Genomic DNA, 19,733 nt, shown 5'->3' on the forward strand with positions numbered 1-19,733 from the left:
AGTGGCTTATGTCAAAAATGAGCGTTTCAGAGCGATTGGAGGCTGTTTTAGCGCTGAAAAGTGGCTTATGTGAAAAATGAGCGTTTCAGAGCGAGAGCAGCCTGTTTTTGCACTAAGCTGCATTTCACTGAAAAAAGGTCTTTCAAACAGGTTTACTTGCCTGAACTGGTTGAATTTGGATCTTATTCATGGCAAAGGAGTTTTTACCTGGAATTTCATTCATTAAAGGTGAAAAGTGGCTTATGTCAAAAATGAGCGTTTCAGAGCGATTGGAGGCTGTTTTAGCACTGTACAGTCGCCTAAGGCTGAAAAGTGGCTTATGTGAAAAATGAGCGTTTCAGAGCGAGAGCAGCCTGTTTTTGCACTAAGCTGCATTTCACTGAAAAAAGGTCTTTCAAACAGGTTTACTAGCCTGAACTGGTTGAATTTGGATCTTCTTCATGGCAAAGGAGTTTTTACCTGGAATTTCATTCATTAAAGGTGAAAAGTGGCTTATGTCAAAAATGAGCGTTTCAGAGCGATTGGAGGCTGTTTTAGGGCTGAAAAGTGGCTTATGTGAAAAATGAGCGTTTCAGAGCGAGAGCAGCCTGTTTTTGCACTAAGCTGCATTTCACTGAAAAAAGGTCTTTCAAACAGGTTTACTAGCCTGAACTGGTTGAATTTGGATCTTCTTCATGGCAAAGGAGTTTTTACCTGGAATTTCATTCATTAAAGGTGAAAAGTGGCTTATGTCAAAAATGAGCGTTTCAGAGCGATTGGAGGCTGTTTTAGCACTGTACAGTCGCCTAAGGCTGAAAAGTGGCTTATGTGAAAAATGAGCGTTTCAGAGCGAGAGCAGCCTGTTTTTGCACTAAGCTGCATTTCACTGAAAAAAGGTCTTTCAAACAGGTTTACTAGCCTGAACTGGTTGAATTTGGATCTTCTTCATGGCAAAGGAGTTTTTACCTGGAATTTCATTCATTAAAGGTGAAAAGTGGCTTATGTCAAAAATGAGCGTTTCAGAGCGATTGGAGGCTGTTTTAGCACTGTACAGTCGCCTAAGGCTGAAAAGTGGCTTATGTGAAAAATGAGCGTTTCAGAGCGAGAGCAGCCTGTTTTTGCACTAAGCTGCATTTCACTGAAAAAAGGTCCTTCAAACAGGTTTACTAGCCTGAACTGGATGAATTTGGATCTTCTTCATGGCAAAGGAGTTTTTACCTGGAATTTCATTCATTAAAGGTGAAAAGTGGCTTATGTCAAAAATGAGCGTTTCAGAGCGATTGGAGGCTGTTTTAGCGCTGAAAAGTGGCTTATGTGAAAAATGAGCGTTTCAGAGCGAGAGCAGCCTGTTTTTGCACTAAGCTGCATTTCACTGAAAAAAGGTCTTTCAAACAGGTTTACTAGCCTGAACTGGTTGAATTTGGATCTTCTTCATGGCAAAGGAGTTTTTACCTGGAATTTCATTCATTAAAGGTGAAAAGTGGATTATGTCAAAAATGAGCGTTTCAGAGCGATTGGAGGCTGTTTTAGCACTGTACAGTCGCCTAAGGCTGAAAAGTGGCTTATGTGAAAAATGAGCGTTTCAGAGCAAGAGCAGCCTGTTTTTGCATTAAGCTGCATTTCACTGAAAAAAGGTCTTTCAAACAGGTTTACTAGCCTGAACTGGTTGAATTTGGATCTTCTTCATGGCAAAGGAGTTTTTACCTGGAATTTCATTCATTAAAGGTGAAAAGTGGCTTATGTCAAAAATGAGCGTTTCAGAGCGATTGGAGGCTGTTTTAGCACTGTACAGTCGCCTAAGGCTGAAAAGTGGCTTATGTGAAAAATGAGCGTTTCAGAGCGAGAGCAGCCTGTTTTTGCACTAAGCTGCATTTCACTGAAAAAAGGTCTTTCAAACAGGTTTACTAGCCTGAACTGGTTGAATTTGGATCTTCTTCATGGCAAAGGAGTTTTTACCTGGAATTTCATTCATTAAAGGTGAAAAGTGGCTTATGTCAAAAATGAGCGTTTCAGAGCGATTGGAGGCTGTTTTAGCGCTGAAAAGTGGCTTATGTGAAAAATGAGCGTTTCAGAGCGAGAGCAGCCTGTTTTTGCACTAAGCTGCATTTCACTGAAAAAAGGTCTTTCAAACAGGTTTACTAGCCTGAACTGGTTGAATTTGGATCTTCCTCATGGCAAAGGAGTTTTTACCTGGAATTTCATTCATTAAAGGTGAAAAGTGGCTTATGTCAAAAATGAGCGTTTCAGAGCGATTGGAGGCTGTTTTAGCACTGTACAGTCGCCTAAGGCTGAAAAGTGGCTTATGTGAAAAATGAGCGTTTCAGAGCGAGAGCAGCCTGTTTTTGCACTAAGCTGCATTTCACTGAAAAAAGGTCTTTCAAACAGGTTTACTAGCCTGAACTGGTTGAATTTGGATCTTCTTCATGGCAAAGGAGTTTTTACCTGGAATTTCATTCATTAAAGGTGAAAAGTGGATTATGTCAAAAATGAGCGTTTCAGAGCGATTGGAGGCTGTTTTAGCACTGTACAGTCGCCTAAGGCTGAAAAGTGGCTTATGTGAAAAATGAGCGTTTCAGAGCGAGAGCAGCCTGTTTTTGCACTAAGCTGCATTTCACTGAAAAAAGGTCTTTCAAACAGGTTTACTAGCCTGAACTGGTTGAATTTGGATCTTCTTCATGGCAAAGGAGTTTTTACCTGGAATTTCATTCATTAAAGGTGAAAAGTGGCTTATGTCAAAAATGAGCGTTTCAGAGCGATTGGAGGCTGTTTTAGCACTGTACAGTCGCCTAAGGCTGAAAAGTGGCTTATGTGAAAAATGAGCGTTTCAGAGCGAGAGCAGCCTGTTTTTGCACTAAGCTGCATTTCACTGAAAAAAGGTCTTTCAAACAGGTTTACTAGCCTGAACTGGTTGAATTTGGATCTTCTTCATGGCAAAATGAGTTTTTACCTGGAATTTAATTCATTAAGGCTGAAAAGTGGGTTATGTCAAAAATGAGCGTTTCAGAGCGATTGGAGGCTGTTTTAGCGCTGAAAAGTGGCTTATGTGAAAAATGAGCGTTTCAGAGCGAGAGCAGCCTGTTTTTGCACTAAGCTGCATTTCACTGAAAAAAGGTCTTTCAAACAGGTTTACTAGCCTGAACTGGTTGAATTTGGATCTTCTTCATGGCAAAGGAGTTTTTACCTGGAATTTCATTCATTAAAGGTGAAAAGTGGATTATGTCAAAAATGAGCGTTTCAGAGCGATTGGAGGCTGTTTTAGCACTGTACAGTCGCCTAAGGCTGAAAAGTGGCTTATGTGAAAAATGAGCGTTTCAGAGCAAGAGCAGCCTGTTTTTGCATTAAGCTGCATTTCACTGAAAAAAGGTCTTTCAAACAGGTTTACTAGCCTGAACTGGTTGAATTTGGATCTTCTTCATGGCAAAGGAGTTTTTACCTGGAATTTCATTCATTAAAGGTGAAAAGTGGCTTATGTCAAAAATGAGCGTTTCAGAGCGATTGGAGGCTGTTTTAGCACTGTACAGTCGCCTAAGGCTGAAAAGTGGCTTATGTGAAAAATGAGCGTTTCAGAGCGAGAGCAGCCTGTTTTTGCACTAAGCTGCATTTCACTGAAAAAAGGTCTTTCAAACAGGTTTACTAGCCTGAACTGGTTGAATTTGGATCTTCTTCATGGCAAAGGAGTTTTTACCTGGAATTTCATTCATTAAAGGTGAAAAGTGGATTATGTCAAAAATGAGCGTTTCAGAGCGATTGGAGGCTGTTTTAGCGCTGAAAAGTGGCTTATGTGAAAAATGAGCGTTTCAGAGCGAGAGCAGCCTGTTTTTGCACTAAGCTGCATTTCACTGAAAAAAGGTCTTTCAAACAGGTTTACTAGCCTGAACTGGTTGAATTTGGATCTTCTTCATGGCAAAGGAGTTTTTACCTGGAATTTCATTCATTAAAGGTGAAAAGTGGCTTATGTCAAAAATGAGCGTTTCAGAGCGATTGGAGGCTGTTTTAGCACTGTACAGTCGCCTAAGGCTGAAAAGTGGCTTATGTGAAAAATGAGCGTTTCAGAGCGAGAGCAGCCTGTTTTTGCACTAAGCTGCATTTCACTGAAAAAAGGTCTTTCAAACAGGTTTACTAGCCTGAACTGGTTGAATTTGGATCTTCTTCATGGCAAAGGAGTTTTTACCTGGAATTTCATTCATTAAAGGTGAAAAGTGGATTATGTCAAAAATGAGCGTTTCAGAGCGATTGGAGGCTGTTTTAGCACTGTACAGTCGCCTAAGGCTGAAAAGTGGCTTATGTGAAAAATGAGCGTTTCAGAGCGAGAGCAGCCTGTTTTTGCACTAAGCTGCATTTCACTGAAAAAAGGTCTTTCAAACAGGTTTACTAGCCTGAACTGGTTGAATTTGGATCTTCTTCATGGCAAAGGAGTTTTTACCTGGAATTTCATTCATTAAAGGTGAAAAGTGGCTTATGTCAAAAATGAGCGTTTCAGAGCGATTGGAGGCTGTTTTAGCACTGTACAGTCGCCTAAGGCTGAAAAGTGGCTTATGTGAAAAATGAGCGTTTCAGAGCGAGAGCAGCCTGTTTTTGCACTAAGCTGCATTTCACTGAAAAAAGGTCTTTCAAACAGGTTTACTAGCCTGAACTGGTTGAATTTGGATCTTCTTCATGGCAAAATGAGTTTTTACCTGGAATTTAATTCATTAAGGCTGAAAAGTGGGTTATGTCAAAAATGAGCGTTTCAGAGCGATTGGAGGCTGTTTTAGCGCTGAAAAGTGGCTTATGTGAAAAATGAGCGTTTCAGAGCGAGAGCAGCCTGTTTTTGCACTAAGCTGCATTTCACTGAAAAAAGGTCTTTCAAACAGGTTTACTAGCCTGAACTGGTTGAATTTGGATCTTCTTCATGGCAAAGGAGTTTTTACCTGGAATTTCATTCATTAAAGGTGAAAAGTGGATTATGTCAAAAATGAGCGTTTCAGAGCGATTGGAGGCTGTTTTAGCACTGTACAGTCGCCTAAGGCTGAAAAGTGGCTTATGTGAAAAATGAGCGTTTCAGAGCGAGAGCAGCCTGTTTTTGCACTAAGCTGCATTTCACTGAAAAAAGGTCTTTCAAACAGGTTTACTAGCCTGAACTGGTTGAATTTGGATCTTATTCATGGCAAAGGAGTTTTTACCTGGAATTTCATTCATTAAAGGTGAAAAGTGGCTTATGTCAAAAATGAGCGTTTCAGAGCGATTGGAGGCTGTTTTAGCGCTGAAAAGTGGCTTATGTGAAAAATGAGCGTTTCAGAGCGAGAGCAGCCTGTTTTTGCACTAAGCTGCATTTCACTGAAAAAAGGTCTTTCAAACAGGTTTACTTGCCTGAACTGGTTGAATTTGGATCTTATTCATGGCAAAGGAGTTTTTACCTGGAATTTCATTCATTAAAGGTGAAAAGTGGCTTATGTCAAAAATGAGCGTTTCAGAGCGATTGGAGGCTGTTTTAGCACTGTACAGTCGCCTAAGGCTGAAAAGTGGCTTATGTGAAAAATGAGCGTTTCAGAGCGAGAGCAGCCTGTTTTTGCACTAAGCTGCATTTCACTGAAAAAAGGTCTTTCAAACAGGTTTACTAGCCTGAACTGGTTGAATTTGGATCTTCTTCATGGCAAAGGAGTTTTTACCTGGAATTTCATTCATTAAAGGTGAAAAGTGGCTTATGTCAAAAATGAGCGTTTCAGAGCGATTGGAGGCTGTTTTAGGGCTGAAAAGTGGCTTATGTGAAAAATGAGCGTTTCAGAGCGAGAGCAGCCTGTTTTTGCACTAAGCTGCATTTCACTGAAAAAAGGTCTTTCAAACAGGTTTACTAGCCTGAACTTGTTGAATTTGGATCTTCTTCATGGCAAAGGAGTTTTTACCTGGAATTTCATTCATTAAAGGTGAAAAGTGGCTTATGTCAAAAATGAGCGTTTCAGAGCGATTGGAGGCTGTTTTAGCACTGTACAGTCGCCTAAGGCTGAAAAGTGGCTTATGTGAAAAATGAGCGTTTCAGAGCGAGAGCAGCCTGTTTTTGCACTAAGCTGCATTTCACTGAAAAAAGGTCTTTCAAACAGGTTTACTAGCCTGAACTGGTTGAATTTGGATCTTCTTCATGGCAAAGGAGTTTTTACCTGGAATTTCATTCATTAAAGGTGAAAAGTGGCTTATGTCAAAAATGAGCGTTTCAGAGCGATTGGAGGCTGTTTTAGCACTGTACAGTCGCCTAAGGCTGAAAAGTGGCTTATGTGAAAAATGAGCGTTTCAGAGCGAGAGCAGCCTGTTTTTGCACTAAGCTGCATTTCACTGAAAAAAGGTCCTTCAAACAGGTTTACTAGCCTGAACTGGATGAATTTGGATCTTCTTCATGGCAAAGGAGTTTTTACCTGGAATTTCATTCATTAAAGGTGAAAAGTGGCTTATGTCAAAAATGAGCGTTTCAGAGCGATTGGAGGCTGTTTTAGCGCTGAAAAGTGGCTTATGTGAAAAATGAGCGTTTCAGAGCGAGAGCAGCCTGTTTTTGCACTAAGCTGCATTTCACTGAAAAAAGGTCTTTCAAACAGGTTTACTAGCCTGAACTGGTTGAATTTGGATCTTCTTCATGGCAAAGGAGTTTTTACCTGGAATTTCATTCATTAAAGGTGAAAAGTGGATTATGTCAAAAATGAGCGTTTCAGAGCGATTGGAGGCTGTTTTAGCACTGTACAGTCGCCTAAGGCTGAAAAGTGGCTTATGTGAAAAATGAGCGTTTCAGAGCAAGAGCAGCCTGTTTTTGCATTAAGCTGCATTTCACTGAAAAAAGGTCTTTCAAACAGGTTTACTAGCCTGAACTGGTTGAATTTGGATCTTCTTCATGGCAAAGGAGTTTTTACCTGGAATTTCATTCATTAAAGGTGAAAAGTGGCTTATGTCAAAAATGAGCGTTTCAGAGCGATTGGAGGCTGTTTTAGCACTGTACAGTCGCCTAAGGCTGAAAAGTGGCTTATGTGAAAAATGAGCGTTTCAGAGCGAGAGCAGCCTGTTTTTGCACTAAGCTGCATTTCACTGAAAAAAGGTCTTTCAAACAGGTTTACTAGCCTGAACTGGTTGAATTTGGATCTTCTTCATGGCAAAGGAGTTTTTACCTGGAATTTCATTCATTAAAGGTGAAAAGTGGCTTATGTCAAAAATGAGCGTTTCAGAGCGATTGGAGGCTGTTTTAGCGCTGAAAAGTGGCTTATGTGAAAAATGAGCGTTTCAGAGCGAGAGCAGCCTGTTTTTGCACTAAGCTGCATTTCACTGAAAAAAGGTCTTTCAAACAGGTTTACTAGCCTGAACTGGTTGAATTTGGATCTTCCTCATGGCAAAGGAGTTTTTACCTGGAATTTCATTCATTAAAGGTGAAAAGTGGCTTATGTCAAAAATGAGCGTTTCAGAGCGATTGGAGGCTGTTTTAGCACTGTACAGTCGCCTAAGGCTGAAAAGTGGCTTATGTGAAAAATGAGCGTTTCAGAGCGAGAGCAGCCTGTTTTTGCACTAAGCTGCATTTCACTGAAAAAAGGTCTTTCAAACAGGTTTACTAGCCTGAACTGGTTGAATTTGGATCTTCTTCATGGCAAAGGAGTTTTTACCTGGAATTTCATTCATTAAAGGTGAAAAGTGGATTATGTCAAAAATGAGCGTTTCAGAGCGATTGGAGGCTGTTTTAGCACTGTACAGTCGCCTAAGGCTGAAAAGTGGCTTATGTGAAAAATGAGCGTTTCAGAGCGAGAGCAGCCTGTTTTTGCACTAAGCTGCATTTCACTGAAAAAAGGTCTTTCAAACAGGTTTACTAGCCTGAACTGGTTGAATTTGGATCTTCTTCATGGCAAAGGAGTTTTTACCTGGAATTTCATTCATTAAAGGTGAAAAGTGGCTTATGTCAAAAATGAGCGTTTCAGAGCGATTGGAGGCTGTTTTAGCACTGTACAGTCGCCTAAGGCTGAAAAGTGGCTTATGTGAAAAATGAGCGTTTCAGAGCGAGAGCAGCCTGTTTTTGCACTAAGCTGCATTTCACTGAAAAAAGGTCTTTCAAACAGGTTTACTAGCCTGAACTGGTTGAATTTGGATCTTCTTCATGGCAAAATGAGTTTTTACCTGGAATTTAATTCATTAAGGCTGAAAAGTGGGTTATGTCAAAAATGAGCGTTTCAGAGCGATTGGAGGCTGTTTTAGCGCTGAAAAGTGGCTTATGTGAAAAATGAGCGTTTCAGAGCGAGAGCAGCCTGTTTTTGCACTAAGCTGCATTTCACTGAAAAAAGGTCTTTCAAACAGGTTTACTAGCCTGAACTGGTTGAATTTGGATCTTCTTCATGGCAAAGGAGTTTTTACCTGGAATTTCATTCATTAAAGGTGAAAAGTGGATTATGTCAAAAATGAGCGTTTCAGAGCGATTGGAGGCTGTTTTAGCACTGTACAGTCGCCTAAGGCTGAAAAGTGGCTTATGTGAAAAATGAGCGTTTCAGAGCAAGAGCAGCCTGTTTTTGCATTAAGCTGCATTTCACTGAAAAAAGGTCTTTCAAACAGGTTTACTAGCCTGAACTGGTTGAATTTGGATCTTCTTCATGGCAAAGGAGTTTTTACCTGGAATTTCATTCATTAAAGGTGAAAAGTGGCTTATGTCAAAAATGAGCGTTTCAGAGCGATTGGAGGCTGTTTTAGCACTGTACAGTCGCCTAAGGCTGAAAAGTGGCTTATGTGAAAAATGAGCGTTTCAGAGCGAGAGCAGCCTGTTTTTGCACTAAGCTGCATTTCACTGAAAAAAGGTCTTTCAAACAGGTTTACTAGCCTGAACTGGTTGAATTTGGATCTTCTTCATGGCAAAGGAGTTTTTACCTGGAATTTCATTCATTAAAGGTGAAAAGTGGATTATGTCAAAAATGAGCGTTTCAGAGCGATTGGAGGCTGTTTTAGCGCTGAAAAGTGGCTTATGTGAAAAATGAGCGTTTCAGAGCGAGAGCAGCCTGTTTTTGCACTAAGCTGCATTTCACTGAAAAAAGGTCTTTCAAACAGGTTTACTAGCCTGAACTGGTTGAATTTGGATCTTCTTCATGGCAAAGGAGTTTTTACCTGGAATTTCATTCATTAAAGGTGAAAAGTGGCTTATGTCAAAAATGAGCGTTTCAGAGCGATTGGAGGCTGTTTTAGCACTGTACAGTCGCCTAAGGCTGAAAAGTGGCTTATGTGAAAAATGAGCGTTTCAGAGCGAGAGCAGCCTGTTTTTGCACTAAGCTGCATTTCACTGAAAAAAGGTCTTTCAAACAGGTTTACTAGCCTGAACTGGTTGAATTTGGATCTTCTTCATGGCAAAGGAGTTTTTACCTGGAATTTCATTCATTAAAGGTGAAAAGTGGATTATGTCAAAAATGAGCGTTTCAGAGCGATTGGAGGCTGTTTTAGCACTGTACAGTCGCCTAAGGCTGAAAAGTGGCTTATGTGAAAAATGAGCGTTTCAGAGCGAGAGCAGCCTGTTTTTGCACTAAGCTGCATTTCACTGAAAAAAGGTCTTTCAAACAGGTTTACTAGCCTGAACTGGTTGAATTTGGATCTTCTTCATGGCAAAGGAGTTTTTACCTGGAATTTCATTCATTAAAGGTGAAAAGTGGCTTATGTCAAAAATGAGCGTTTCAGAGCGATTGGAGGCTGTTTTAGCACTGTACAGTCGCCTAAGGCTGAAAAGTGGCTTATGTGAAAAATGAGCGTTTCAGAGCGAGAGCAGCCTGTTTTTGCACTAAGCTGCATTTCACTGAAAAAAGGTCTTTCAAACAGGTTTACTAGCCTGAACTGGTTGAATTTGGATCTTCTTCATGGCAAAATGAGTTTTTACCTGGAATTTAATTCATTAAGGCTGAAAAGTGGGTTATGTCAAAAATGAGCGTTTCAGAGCGATTGGAGGCTGTTTTAGCGCTGAAAAGTGGCTTATGTGAAAAATGAGCGTTTCAGAGCGAGAGCAGCCTGTTTTTGCACTAAGCTGCATTTCACTGAAAAAAGGTCTTTCAAACAGGTTTACTAGCCTGAACTGGTTGAATTTGGATCTTCTTCATGGCAAAGGAGTTTTTACCTGGAATTTCATTCATTAAAGGTGAAAAGTGGATTATGTCAAAAATGAGCGTTTCAGAGCGATTGGAGGCTGTTTTAGCACTGTACAGTCGCCTAAGGCTGAAAAGTGGCTTATGTGAAAAATGAGCGTTTCAGAGCAAGAGCAGCCTGTTTTTGCATTAAGCTGCATTTCACTGAAAAAAGGTCTTTCAAACAGGTTTACTAGCCTGAACTGGTTGAATTTGGATCTTCTTCATGGCAAAGGAGTTTTTACCTGGAATTTCATTCATTAAAGGTGAAAAGTGGCTTATGTCAAAAATGAGCGTTTCAGAGCGATTGGAGGCTGTTTTAGCACTGTACAGTCGCCTAAGGCTGAAAAGTGGCTTATGTGAAAAATGAGCGTTTCAGAGCGAGAGCAGCCTGTTTTTGCACTAAGCTGCATTTCACTGAAAAAAGGTCTTTCAAACAGGTTTACTAGCCTGAACTGGTTGAATTTGGATCTTCTTCATGGCAAAGGAGTTTTTACCTGGAATTTCATTCATTAAAGGTGAAAAGTGGATTATGTCAAAAATGAGCGTTTCAGAGCGATTGGAGGCTGTTTTAGCGCTGAAAAGTGGCTTATGTGAAAAATGAGCGTTTCAGAGCGAGAGCAGCCTGTTTTTGCACTAAGCTGCATTTCACTGAAAAAAGGTCTTTCAAACAGGTTTACTAGCCTGAACTGGTTGAATTTGGATCTTCTTCATGGCAAAGGAGTTTTTACCTGGAATTTCATTCATTAAAGGTGAAAAGTGGCTTATGTCAAAAATGAGCGTTTCAGAGCGATTGGAGGCTGTTTTAGCACTGTACAGTCGCCTAAGGCTGAAAAGTGGCTTATGTGAAAAATGAGCGTTTCAGAGCGAGAGCAGCCTGTTTTTGCACTAAGCTGCATTTCACTGAAAAAAGGTCTTTCAAACAGGTTTACTAGCCTGAACTGGTTGAATTTGGATCTTATTCATGGCAAAGGAGTTTTTACCTGGAATTTCATTCATTAAAGGTGAAATGTGGCTTATGTCAAAAATGAGCGTTTCAGAGCGATTGGAGGCTGTTTTAGCGCTGAAAAGTGGCTTATGTGAAAAATGAGCGTTTCAGAGCGATTGGAGGCTGTTTTAGCACTGTACAGTCGCCTAAGGCTGAAAAGTGGCTTTTGTGAAAAATGAGCGTTTCAGAGCGAGAGCAGCCTGTTTTTGCACTAAGCTGCATTTCACTGAAAAAAGGTCTTTCAAACAGGTTTACTAGCCTGAACTGGTTGAATTTGGATCTTCTTCATGGCAAATGAGTTTTTACCTGGAATTTAATTCATTAAGGCTGAAAAGTGGGTTATGTCAAAAATGAGCGTTTCAGAGCGATTGGAGGCTGTTTTAGCGCTGAAAAGTGGCTTATGTGAAAAATGAGCGTTTCAGAGCGAGAGCAGCCTGTTTTTGCACTAAGCTGCATTTCACTGAAAAAAGGTCTTTCAAACAGGTTTACTAGCCTGAACTGGTTGAATTTGGATCTTCTTCATGGCAAAGGAGTTTTTACCTGGAATTTCATTCATTAAAGGTGAAAAGTGGATTATGTCAAAAATGAGCGTTTCAGAGCGATTGGAGGCTGTTTTAGCACTGTACAGTCGCCTAAGGCTGAAAAGTGGCTTATGTGAAAAATGAGCGTTTCAGAGCGAGAGCAGCCTGTTTTTGCACTAAGCTGCATTTCACTGAAAAAAGGTCTTTCAAACAGGTTTACTAGCCTGAACTGGTTGAATTTGGATCTTCTTCATGGCAAAGGAGTTTTTACCTGGAATTTCATTCATTAAAGGTGAAAAGTGGATTATGTCAAAAATGAGCGTTTCAGAGCGATTGGAGGCTGTTTTAGCGCTGAAAAGTGGCTTATGTGAAAAATGAGCGTTTCAGAGCGAGAGCAGCCTGTTTTTGCACTAAACTGCATTTCACTGAAAAAAGGTCTTTCAAACAGGTTTACTAGCCTGAACTGGTTGAATTTGGATCTTCTTCATGGCAAAGGAGTTTTTACCTGGAATTTCATTCATTAAAGGTGAAAAGTGGCTTATGTCAAAAATGAGCGTTTCAGAGCGATTGGAGGCTGTTTTAGCACTGTACAGTCGCCTAAGGCTGAAAAGTGGCTTATGTGAAAAATGAGCGTTTCAGAGCGAGAGCAGCCTGTTTTTGCACTAAGCTGCATTTCACTGAAAAAAGGTCTTTCAAACAGGTTTACTAGCCTGAACTGGTTGAATTTGGATCTTCTTCATGGCAAAGGAGTTTTTACCTGGAATTTCATTCATTAAAGGTGAAAAGTGGATTATGTCAAAAATGAGCGTTTCAGAGCGATTGGAGGCTGTTTTAGCACTGTACAGTCGCCTATAAGGCTGAAAAGTGGCTTATGTGAAAAATGAGCGTTTCAGAGCGAGAGCAGCCTGTTTTTGCACTAAGCTGCATTTCACTGAAAAAAGGTCTTTCAAACAGGTTTACTAGCCTGAACTGGTTGAATTTGGATCTTCTTCATGGCAAAGGAGTTTTTACCTGGAATTTCATTCATTAAAGGTGAAAAGTGGCTTATGTCAAAAATGAGCGTTTCAGAGCGATTGGAGGCTGTTTTAGCGCTGAAAAGTGGCTTTTGTGAAAAATGAGCGTTTCAGAGCGAGAGCAGCCTGTTTTTGCACTAAGCTGCATTTCACTGAAAAAAGGTCTTTCAAACAGGTTTACTAGCCTGAACTGGTTGAATTTGGATCTTCTTCATGGCAAAGGAGTTTTTACCTGGAATTTCATTCATTAAAGGTGAAATGTGGCTTATGTCAAAAATGAGCGTTTCAGAGCGATTGGAGGCTGTTTTAGCGCTGAAAAGTGGCTTATGTGAAAAATGAGCCATTCAGAGCGATTGGAGGCTGTTTTAGCACTGTACAGTCGCCTAAGGCTGAAAAGTGGCTTATGTGAAAAATGAGCGTTTCAGAGCGAGAGCAGCCTGTTTTTGCACTAAGCTGCATTTCACTGAAAAAAGGTCTTTCAAACAGGTTTACTAGCCTGAACTGGTTGAATTTGGATCTTCTTCATGGCAAATGAGTTTTTACCTGGAATTTAATTCATTAAGGCTGAAAAGTGGGTTATGTCAAAAATGAGCGTTTCAGAGCGATTGGAGGCTGTTTTAGCGCTGAAAAGTGGCTTATGTGAAAAATGAGCGTTTCAGAGCGAGAGCAGCCTGTTTTTGCACTAAGCTGCATTTCACTGAAAAAAGGTCTTTCAAACAGGTTTACTAGCCTGAACTGGTTGAATTTGGATCTTCTTCATGGCAAAGGAGTTTTTACCTGGAATTTCATTCATTAAAGGTGAAAAGTGGATTATGTCAAAAATGAGCGTTTCAGAGCGATTGGAGGCTGTTTTAGCACTGTACAGTCGCCTAAGGCTGAAAAGTGGCTTATGTGAAAAATGAGCGTTTCAGAGCAAGAGCAGCCTGTTTTTGCATTAAGCTGCATTTCACTGAAAAAAGGTCTTTCAAACAGGTTTACTAGCCTGAACTGGTTGAATTTGGATCTTCTTCATGGCAAAGGAGTTTTTACCTGGAATTTCATTCATTAAAGGTGAAAAGTGGCTTATGTCAAAAATGAGCGTTTCAGAGCGATTGGAGGCTGTTTTAGCACTGTACAGTCGCCTAAGGCTGAAAAGTGGCTTATGTGAAAAATGAGCGTTTCAGAGCGAGAGCAGCCTGTTTTTGCACTAAGCTGCATTTCACTGAAAAAAGGTCTTTCAAACAGGTTTACTAGCCTGAACTGGTTGAATTTGGATCTTCTTCATGGCAAAGGAGTTTTTACCTGGAATTTCATTCATTAAAGGTGAAAAGTGGATTATGTCAAAAATGAGCGTTTCAGAGCGATTGGAGGCTGTTTTAGCGCTGAAAAGTGGCTTATGTGAAAAATGAGCGTTTCAGAGCGAGAGCAGCCTGTTTTTGCACTAAGCTGCATTTCACTGAAAAAAGGTCTTTCAAACAGGTTTACTAGCCTGAACTGGTTGAATTTGGATCTTCTTCATGGCAAAGGAGTTTTTACCTGGAATTTCATTCATTAAAGGTGAAAAGTGGCTTATGTCAAAAATGAGCGTTTCAGAGCGATTGGAGGCTGTTTTAGCACTGTACAGTCGCCTAAGGCTGAAAAGTGGCTTATGTGAAAAATGAGCGTTTCAGAGCGAGAGCAGCCTGTTTTTGCACTAAGCTGCATTTCACTGAAAAAAGGTCTTTCAAACAGGTTTACTAGCCTGAACTGGTTGAATTTGGATCTTCTTCATGGCAAAGGAGTTTTTACCTGGAATTTCATTCATTAAAGGTGAAAAGTGGATTATGTCAAAAATGAGCGTTTCAGAGCGATTGGAGGCTGTTTTAGCGCTGAAAAGTGGCTTATGTGAAAAATGAGCGTTTCAGAGCGAGAGCAGCCTGTTTTTGCACTAAGCTGCATTTCACTGAAAAAAGGTCTTTCAAACAGGTTTACTAGCCTGAACTGGTTGAATTTGGATCTTCTTCATGGCAAAGGAGTTTTTACCTGGAATTTCATTCATTAAAGGTGAAAAGTGGCTTATGTCAAAAATGAGCGTTTCAGAGCGATTGGAGGCTGTTTTAGCACTGTACAGTCGCCTAAGGCTGAAAAGTGGCTTATGTGAAAAATGAGCGTTTCAGAGCGAGAGCAGCCTGTTTTTGCACTAAGCTGCATTTCACTGAAAAAAGGTCTTTCAAACAGGTTTACTAGCCTGAACTGGTTGAATTTGGATCTTCTTCATGGCAAAGGAGTTTTTACCTGGAATTTCATTCATTAAAGGTGAAAAGTGGCTTATGTCAAAAATGAGCGTTTCAGAGCGATTGGAGGCTGTTTTAGCGCTGAAAAGTGGCTTATGTGAAAAATGAGCGTTTCAGAGCGAGAGCAGCCTGTTTTTGCACTAAGCTGCATTTCACTGAAAAAAGGTCTTTCAAACAGGTTTACTAGCCTGAACTGGTTGAATTTGGATCTTCCTCATGGCAAAGGAGTTTTTACCTGGAATTTCATTCATTAAAGGTGAAAAGTGGCTTATGTCAAAAATGAGCGTTTCAGAGCGATTGGAGGCTGTTTTAGCACTGTACAGTCGCCTAAGGCTGAAAAGTGGCTTATGTGAAAAATGAGCGTTTCAGAGCGAGAGCAGCCTGTTTTTGCACTAAGCTGCATTTCACTGAAAAAAGGTCTTTCAAACAGGTTTACTAGCCTGAACTGGTTGAATTTGGATCTTCTTCATGGCAAAGGAGTTTTTACCTGGAATTTCATTCATTAAAGGTGAAAAGTGGATTATGTCAAAAATGAGCGTTTCAGAGCGATTGGAGGCTGTTTTAGCACTGTACAGTCGCCTAAGGCTGAAAAGTGGCTTATGTGAAAAATGAGCGTTTCAGAGCGAGAGCAGCCTGTTTTTGCACTAAGCTGCATTTCACTGAAAAAAGGTCTTTCAAACAGGTTTACTAGCCTGAACTGGTTGAATTTGGATCTTCTTCATGGCAAAGGAGTTTTTACCTGGAATTTCATTCATTAAAGGTGAAAAGTGGCTTATGTCAAAAATGAGCGTTTCAGAGCGATTGGAGGCTGTTTTAGCGCTGAAAAGTGGCTTATGTGAAAAATGAGCGTTTCAGAGCGAGAGCAGCCTGTTTTTGCACTAAGCTGCATTTCACTGAAAAAAGGTCTTTCAAACAGGTTTACTAGCCTGAACTGGTTGAATTTGGATCTTCTTCATGGCAAAGGAGTTTTTACCTGGAATTTCATTCATTAAAGGTGAAAAGTGGATTATGTCAAAAATGAGCGTTTCAGAGCGATTGGAGGCTGTTTTAGCACTGTACAGTCGCCTAAGGCTGAAAAGTGGCTTATGTGAAAAATGAGCGTTTCAGAGCAAGAGCAGCCTGTTTTTGCATTAAGCTGCATTTCACTGAAAAAAGGTCTTTCAAACAGGTTTACTAGCCTGAACTGGTTGAATTTGGATCTTCTTCATGGCAAAGGAGTTTTTACCTGGAATTTCATTCATTAAAGGTGAAAAGTGGCTTATGTCAAAAATGAGCGTTTCAGAGCGATTGGAGGCTGTTTTAGCACTGTACAGTCGCCTAAGGCTGAAAAGTGGCTTATGTGAAAAATGAGCGTTTCAGAGCGAGAGCAGCCTGTTTTTGCACTAAGCTGCATTTCACTGAAAAAAGGTCTTTCAAACAGGTTTACTAGCCTGAACTGGTTGAATTTGGATCTTCTTCATGGCAAAGGAGTTTTTACCTGGAATTTCATTCATTAAAGGTGAAAAGTGGATTATGTCAAAAATGAGCGTTTCAGAGCGATTGGAGGCTGTTTTAGCACTGTACAGTCGCCTAAGGCTGAAAAGTGGCTTATGTGAAAAATGAGCGTTTCAGAGCAAGAGCAGCCTGTTTTTGCATTAAGCTGCATTTCACTGAAAAAAGGTCTTTCAAACAGGTTTACTAGCCTGAACTGGTTGAATTTGGATCTTCTTCATGGCAAAGGAGTTTTTACCTGGAATTTCATTCATTAAAGGTGAAAAGTGGCTTATGTCAAAAATGAGCGTTTCAGAGCGATTGGAGGCTGTTTTAGCACTGTACAGTCGCCTAAGGCTGAAAAGTGGCTTATGTGAAAAATGAGCGTTTCAGAGCGAGAGCAGCCTGTTTTTGCACTAAGCTGCATTTCACTGAAAAAAGGTCTTTCAAACAGGTTTACTAGCCTGAACTGGTTGAATTTGGATCTTCTTCATGGCAAAGGAGTTTTTACCTGGAATTTCATTCATTAAAGGTGAAAAGTGGATTATGTCAAAAATGAGCGTTTCAGAGCGATTGGAGGCTGTTTTAGCGCTGAAAAGTGGCTTATGTGAAAAATGAGCGTTTCAGAGCGAGAGCAGCCTGTTTTTGCACCAAGCTGCATTTCACTGAAAAAAGGTCTTTCAAACAGGTTTACTAGCCTGAACTGGTTGAATTTGGATCTTCTTCATGGCAAAGGAGTTTTTACCTGGAATTTCATTCATTAAAGGTGAAAAGTGGCTTATGTCAAAAATGAGCGTTTCAGAGCGATTGGAGGCTGTTTTAGCACTGTACAGTCGCCTAAGGCTGAAAAGTGGCTTATGTGAAAAATGAGCGTTTCAGAGCGAGAGCAGCCTGTTTTTGCACTAAGCTGCATTTCACTGAAAAAAGGTCTTTCAAACAGGTTTACTAGCCTGAACTGGTTGAATTTGGATCTTCTTCATGGCAAAGGAGTTTTTACCTGGAATTTCATTCATTAAAGGTGAAAAGTGGCTTATGTCAAAAATGAGCGTTTCAGAGCGATTGGAGGCTGTTTTAGCGCTGAAAAGTGGCTTATGTGAAAAATGAGCGTTTCAGAGCGAGAGCAGCCTGTTTTTGCACTAAGCTGCATTTCACTGAAAAAAGGTCTTTCAAACAGGTTTACTAGCCTGAACTGGTTGAATTTGGATCTTCTTCATGGCAAAGGAGTTTTTACCTGGAATTTCATTCATTAAAGGTGAAAAGTGGATTATGTCAAAAATGAGCGTTTCAGAGCGATTGGAGGCTGTTTTAGCACTGTACAGTCGCCTAAGGCTGAAAAGTGGCTTATGTGAAAAATGAGCGTTTCAGAGCAAGAGCAGCCTGTTTTTGCATTAAGCTGCATTTCACTGAAAAAAGGTCTTTCAAACAGGTTTACTAGCCTGAACTGGTTGAATTTGGATCTTCTTCATGGCAAAGGAGTTTTTACCTGGAATTTCATTCATTAAAGGTGAAAAGTGGCTTATGTCAAAAATGAGCGTTTCAGAGCGATTGGAGGCTGTTTTAGCACTGTACAGTCGCCTAAGGCTGAAAAGTGGCTTATGTGAAAAATGAGCGTTTCAGAGCGAGAGCAGCCTGTTTTTGCACTAAGCTGCATTTCACTGAAAAAAGGTCTTTCAAACAGGTTTACTAGCCTGAACTGGTTGAATTTGGATCTTCTTCATGGCAAAGGAGTTTTTACCTGGAATTTCATTCATTAAAGGTGAAAAGTGGATTATGTCAAAAATGAGCGTTTCAGAGCGATTGGAGGCTGTTTTAGCACTGTACAGTCGCCTAAGGCTGAAAAGTGGCTTATGTGAAAAATGAGCGTTTCAGAGCAAGAGCAGCCTGTTTTTGCATTAAGCTGCATTTCACTGAAAAAAGGTCTTTCAAACAGGTTTACTAGCCTGAACTGGTTGAATTTGGATCTTCTTCATGGCAAAGGAGTTTTTACCTGGAATTTCATTCATTAAAGGTGAAAAGTGGCTTATGTCAAAAATGAGCGTTTCAGAGCGATTGGAGGCTGTTTTAGCACTGTACAGTCGCCTAAGGCTGAAAAGTGGCTTATGTGAAAAATGAGCGTTTCAGAGCGAGAGCAGCCTGTTTTTGCACTAAGCTGCATTTCACTGAAAAAAGGTCTTTCAAACAGGTTTACTAGCCTGAACTGGTTGAATTTGGATCTTCTTCATGGCAAAGGAGTTTTTACCTGGAATTTCATTCATTAAAGGTGAAAAGTGGATTATGTCAAAAATGAGCGTTTCAGAGCGATTGGAGGCTGTTTTAGCGCTGAAAAGTGGCTTATGTGAAAAATGAGCGTTTCAGAGCGAGAGCAGCCTGTTTTTGCACCAAGCTGCATTTCACTGAAAAAAGGTCTTTCAAACAGGTTTACTAGCCTGAACTGGTTGAATTTGGATCTTCTTCATGGCAAAGGAGTTTTTACCTGGAATTTCATTCATTAAAGGTGAAAAGTGGCTTATGTCAAAAATGAGCGTTTCAGAGCGATTGGAGGCTGTTTTAGCACTGTACAGTCGCCTAAGGCTGAAAAGTGGCTTATGTGAAAAATGAGCGTTTCAGAGCGAGAGCAGCCTGTTTTTGCACTAAGCTGCATTTCACTGAAAAAAGGTCTTTCAAACAGGTTTACTAGCCTGAACTGGTTGAATTTGGATCTTCTTCATGGCAAAGGAGTTTTTACCTGGAATTTCATTCATTAAAGGTGAAAAGTGGATTATGTCAAAAATGAGCGTTTCAGAGCGATTGGAGGCTGTTTTAGCGCTGAAAAGTGGCTTATGTGAAAAATGAGCGTTTCAGAGCGAGAGCAGCCTGTTTTTGCACCAAGCTGCATTTCACTGAAAAAAGGTCTTTCAAACAGGTTTACTAGCCTGAACTGGTTGAATTTGGATCTTCTTCATGGCAAAGGAGTTTTTACCTGGAATTTCATTCATTAAAGGTGAAAAGTGGCTTATGTCAAAAATGAGCGTTTCAGAGCGATTGGAGGCTGTTTTAGCACTGTACAGTCGCCTAAGGCTGAAAAGTGGCTTATGTGAAAAATGAGCGTTTCAGAGCGAGAGCAGCCTGTTTTTGCACTAAGCTGCATTTCACTGAAAAAAGGTCTTTCAAACAGGTTTACTAGCCTGAACTGGTTGAATTTGGATCTTCTTCATGGCAAAGGAGTTTTTACCTGGAATTTCATTCATTAAAGGTGAAAAGTGGATTATGTCAAAAATGAGCGTTTCAGAGCGATTGGAGGCTGTTTTAGCGCTGAAAAGTGGCTTATGTGAAAAATGAGCGTTTCAGAGCGAGAGCAGCCTGTTTTTGCACTAAGCTGCATTTCACTGAAAAAAGGTCTTTCAAACAGGTTTACTAGCCTGAACTGGTTGAATTTGGATCTTCTT

The sequence above is a fragment of the Pagrus pagrus genome, assembly GCF_965226575.1.
Source record: "Pagrus pagrus genome assembly, contig: HAP1_SCAFFOLD_90, whole genome shotgun sequence".
Lineage (NCBI taxonomy): Eukaryota > Metazoa > Chordata > Actinopteri > Spariformes > Sparidae > Pagrus > Pagrus pagrus.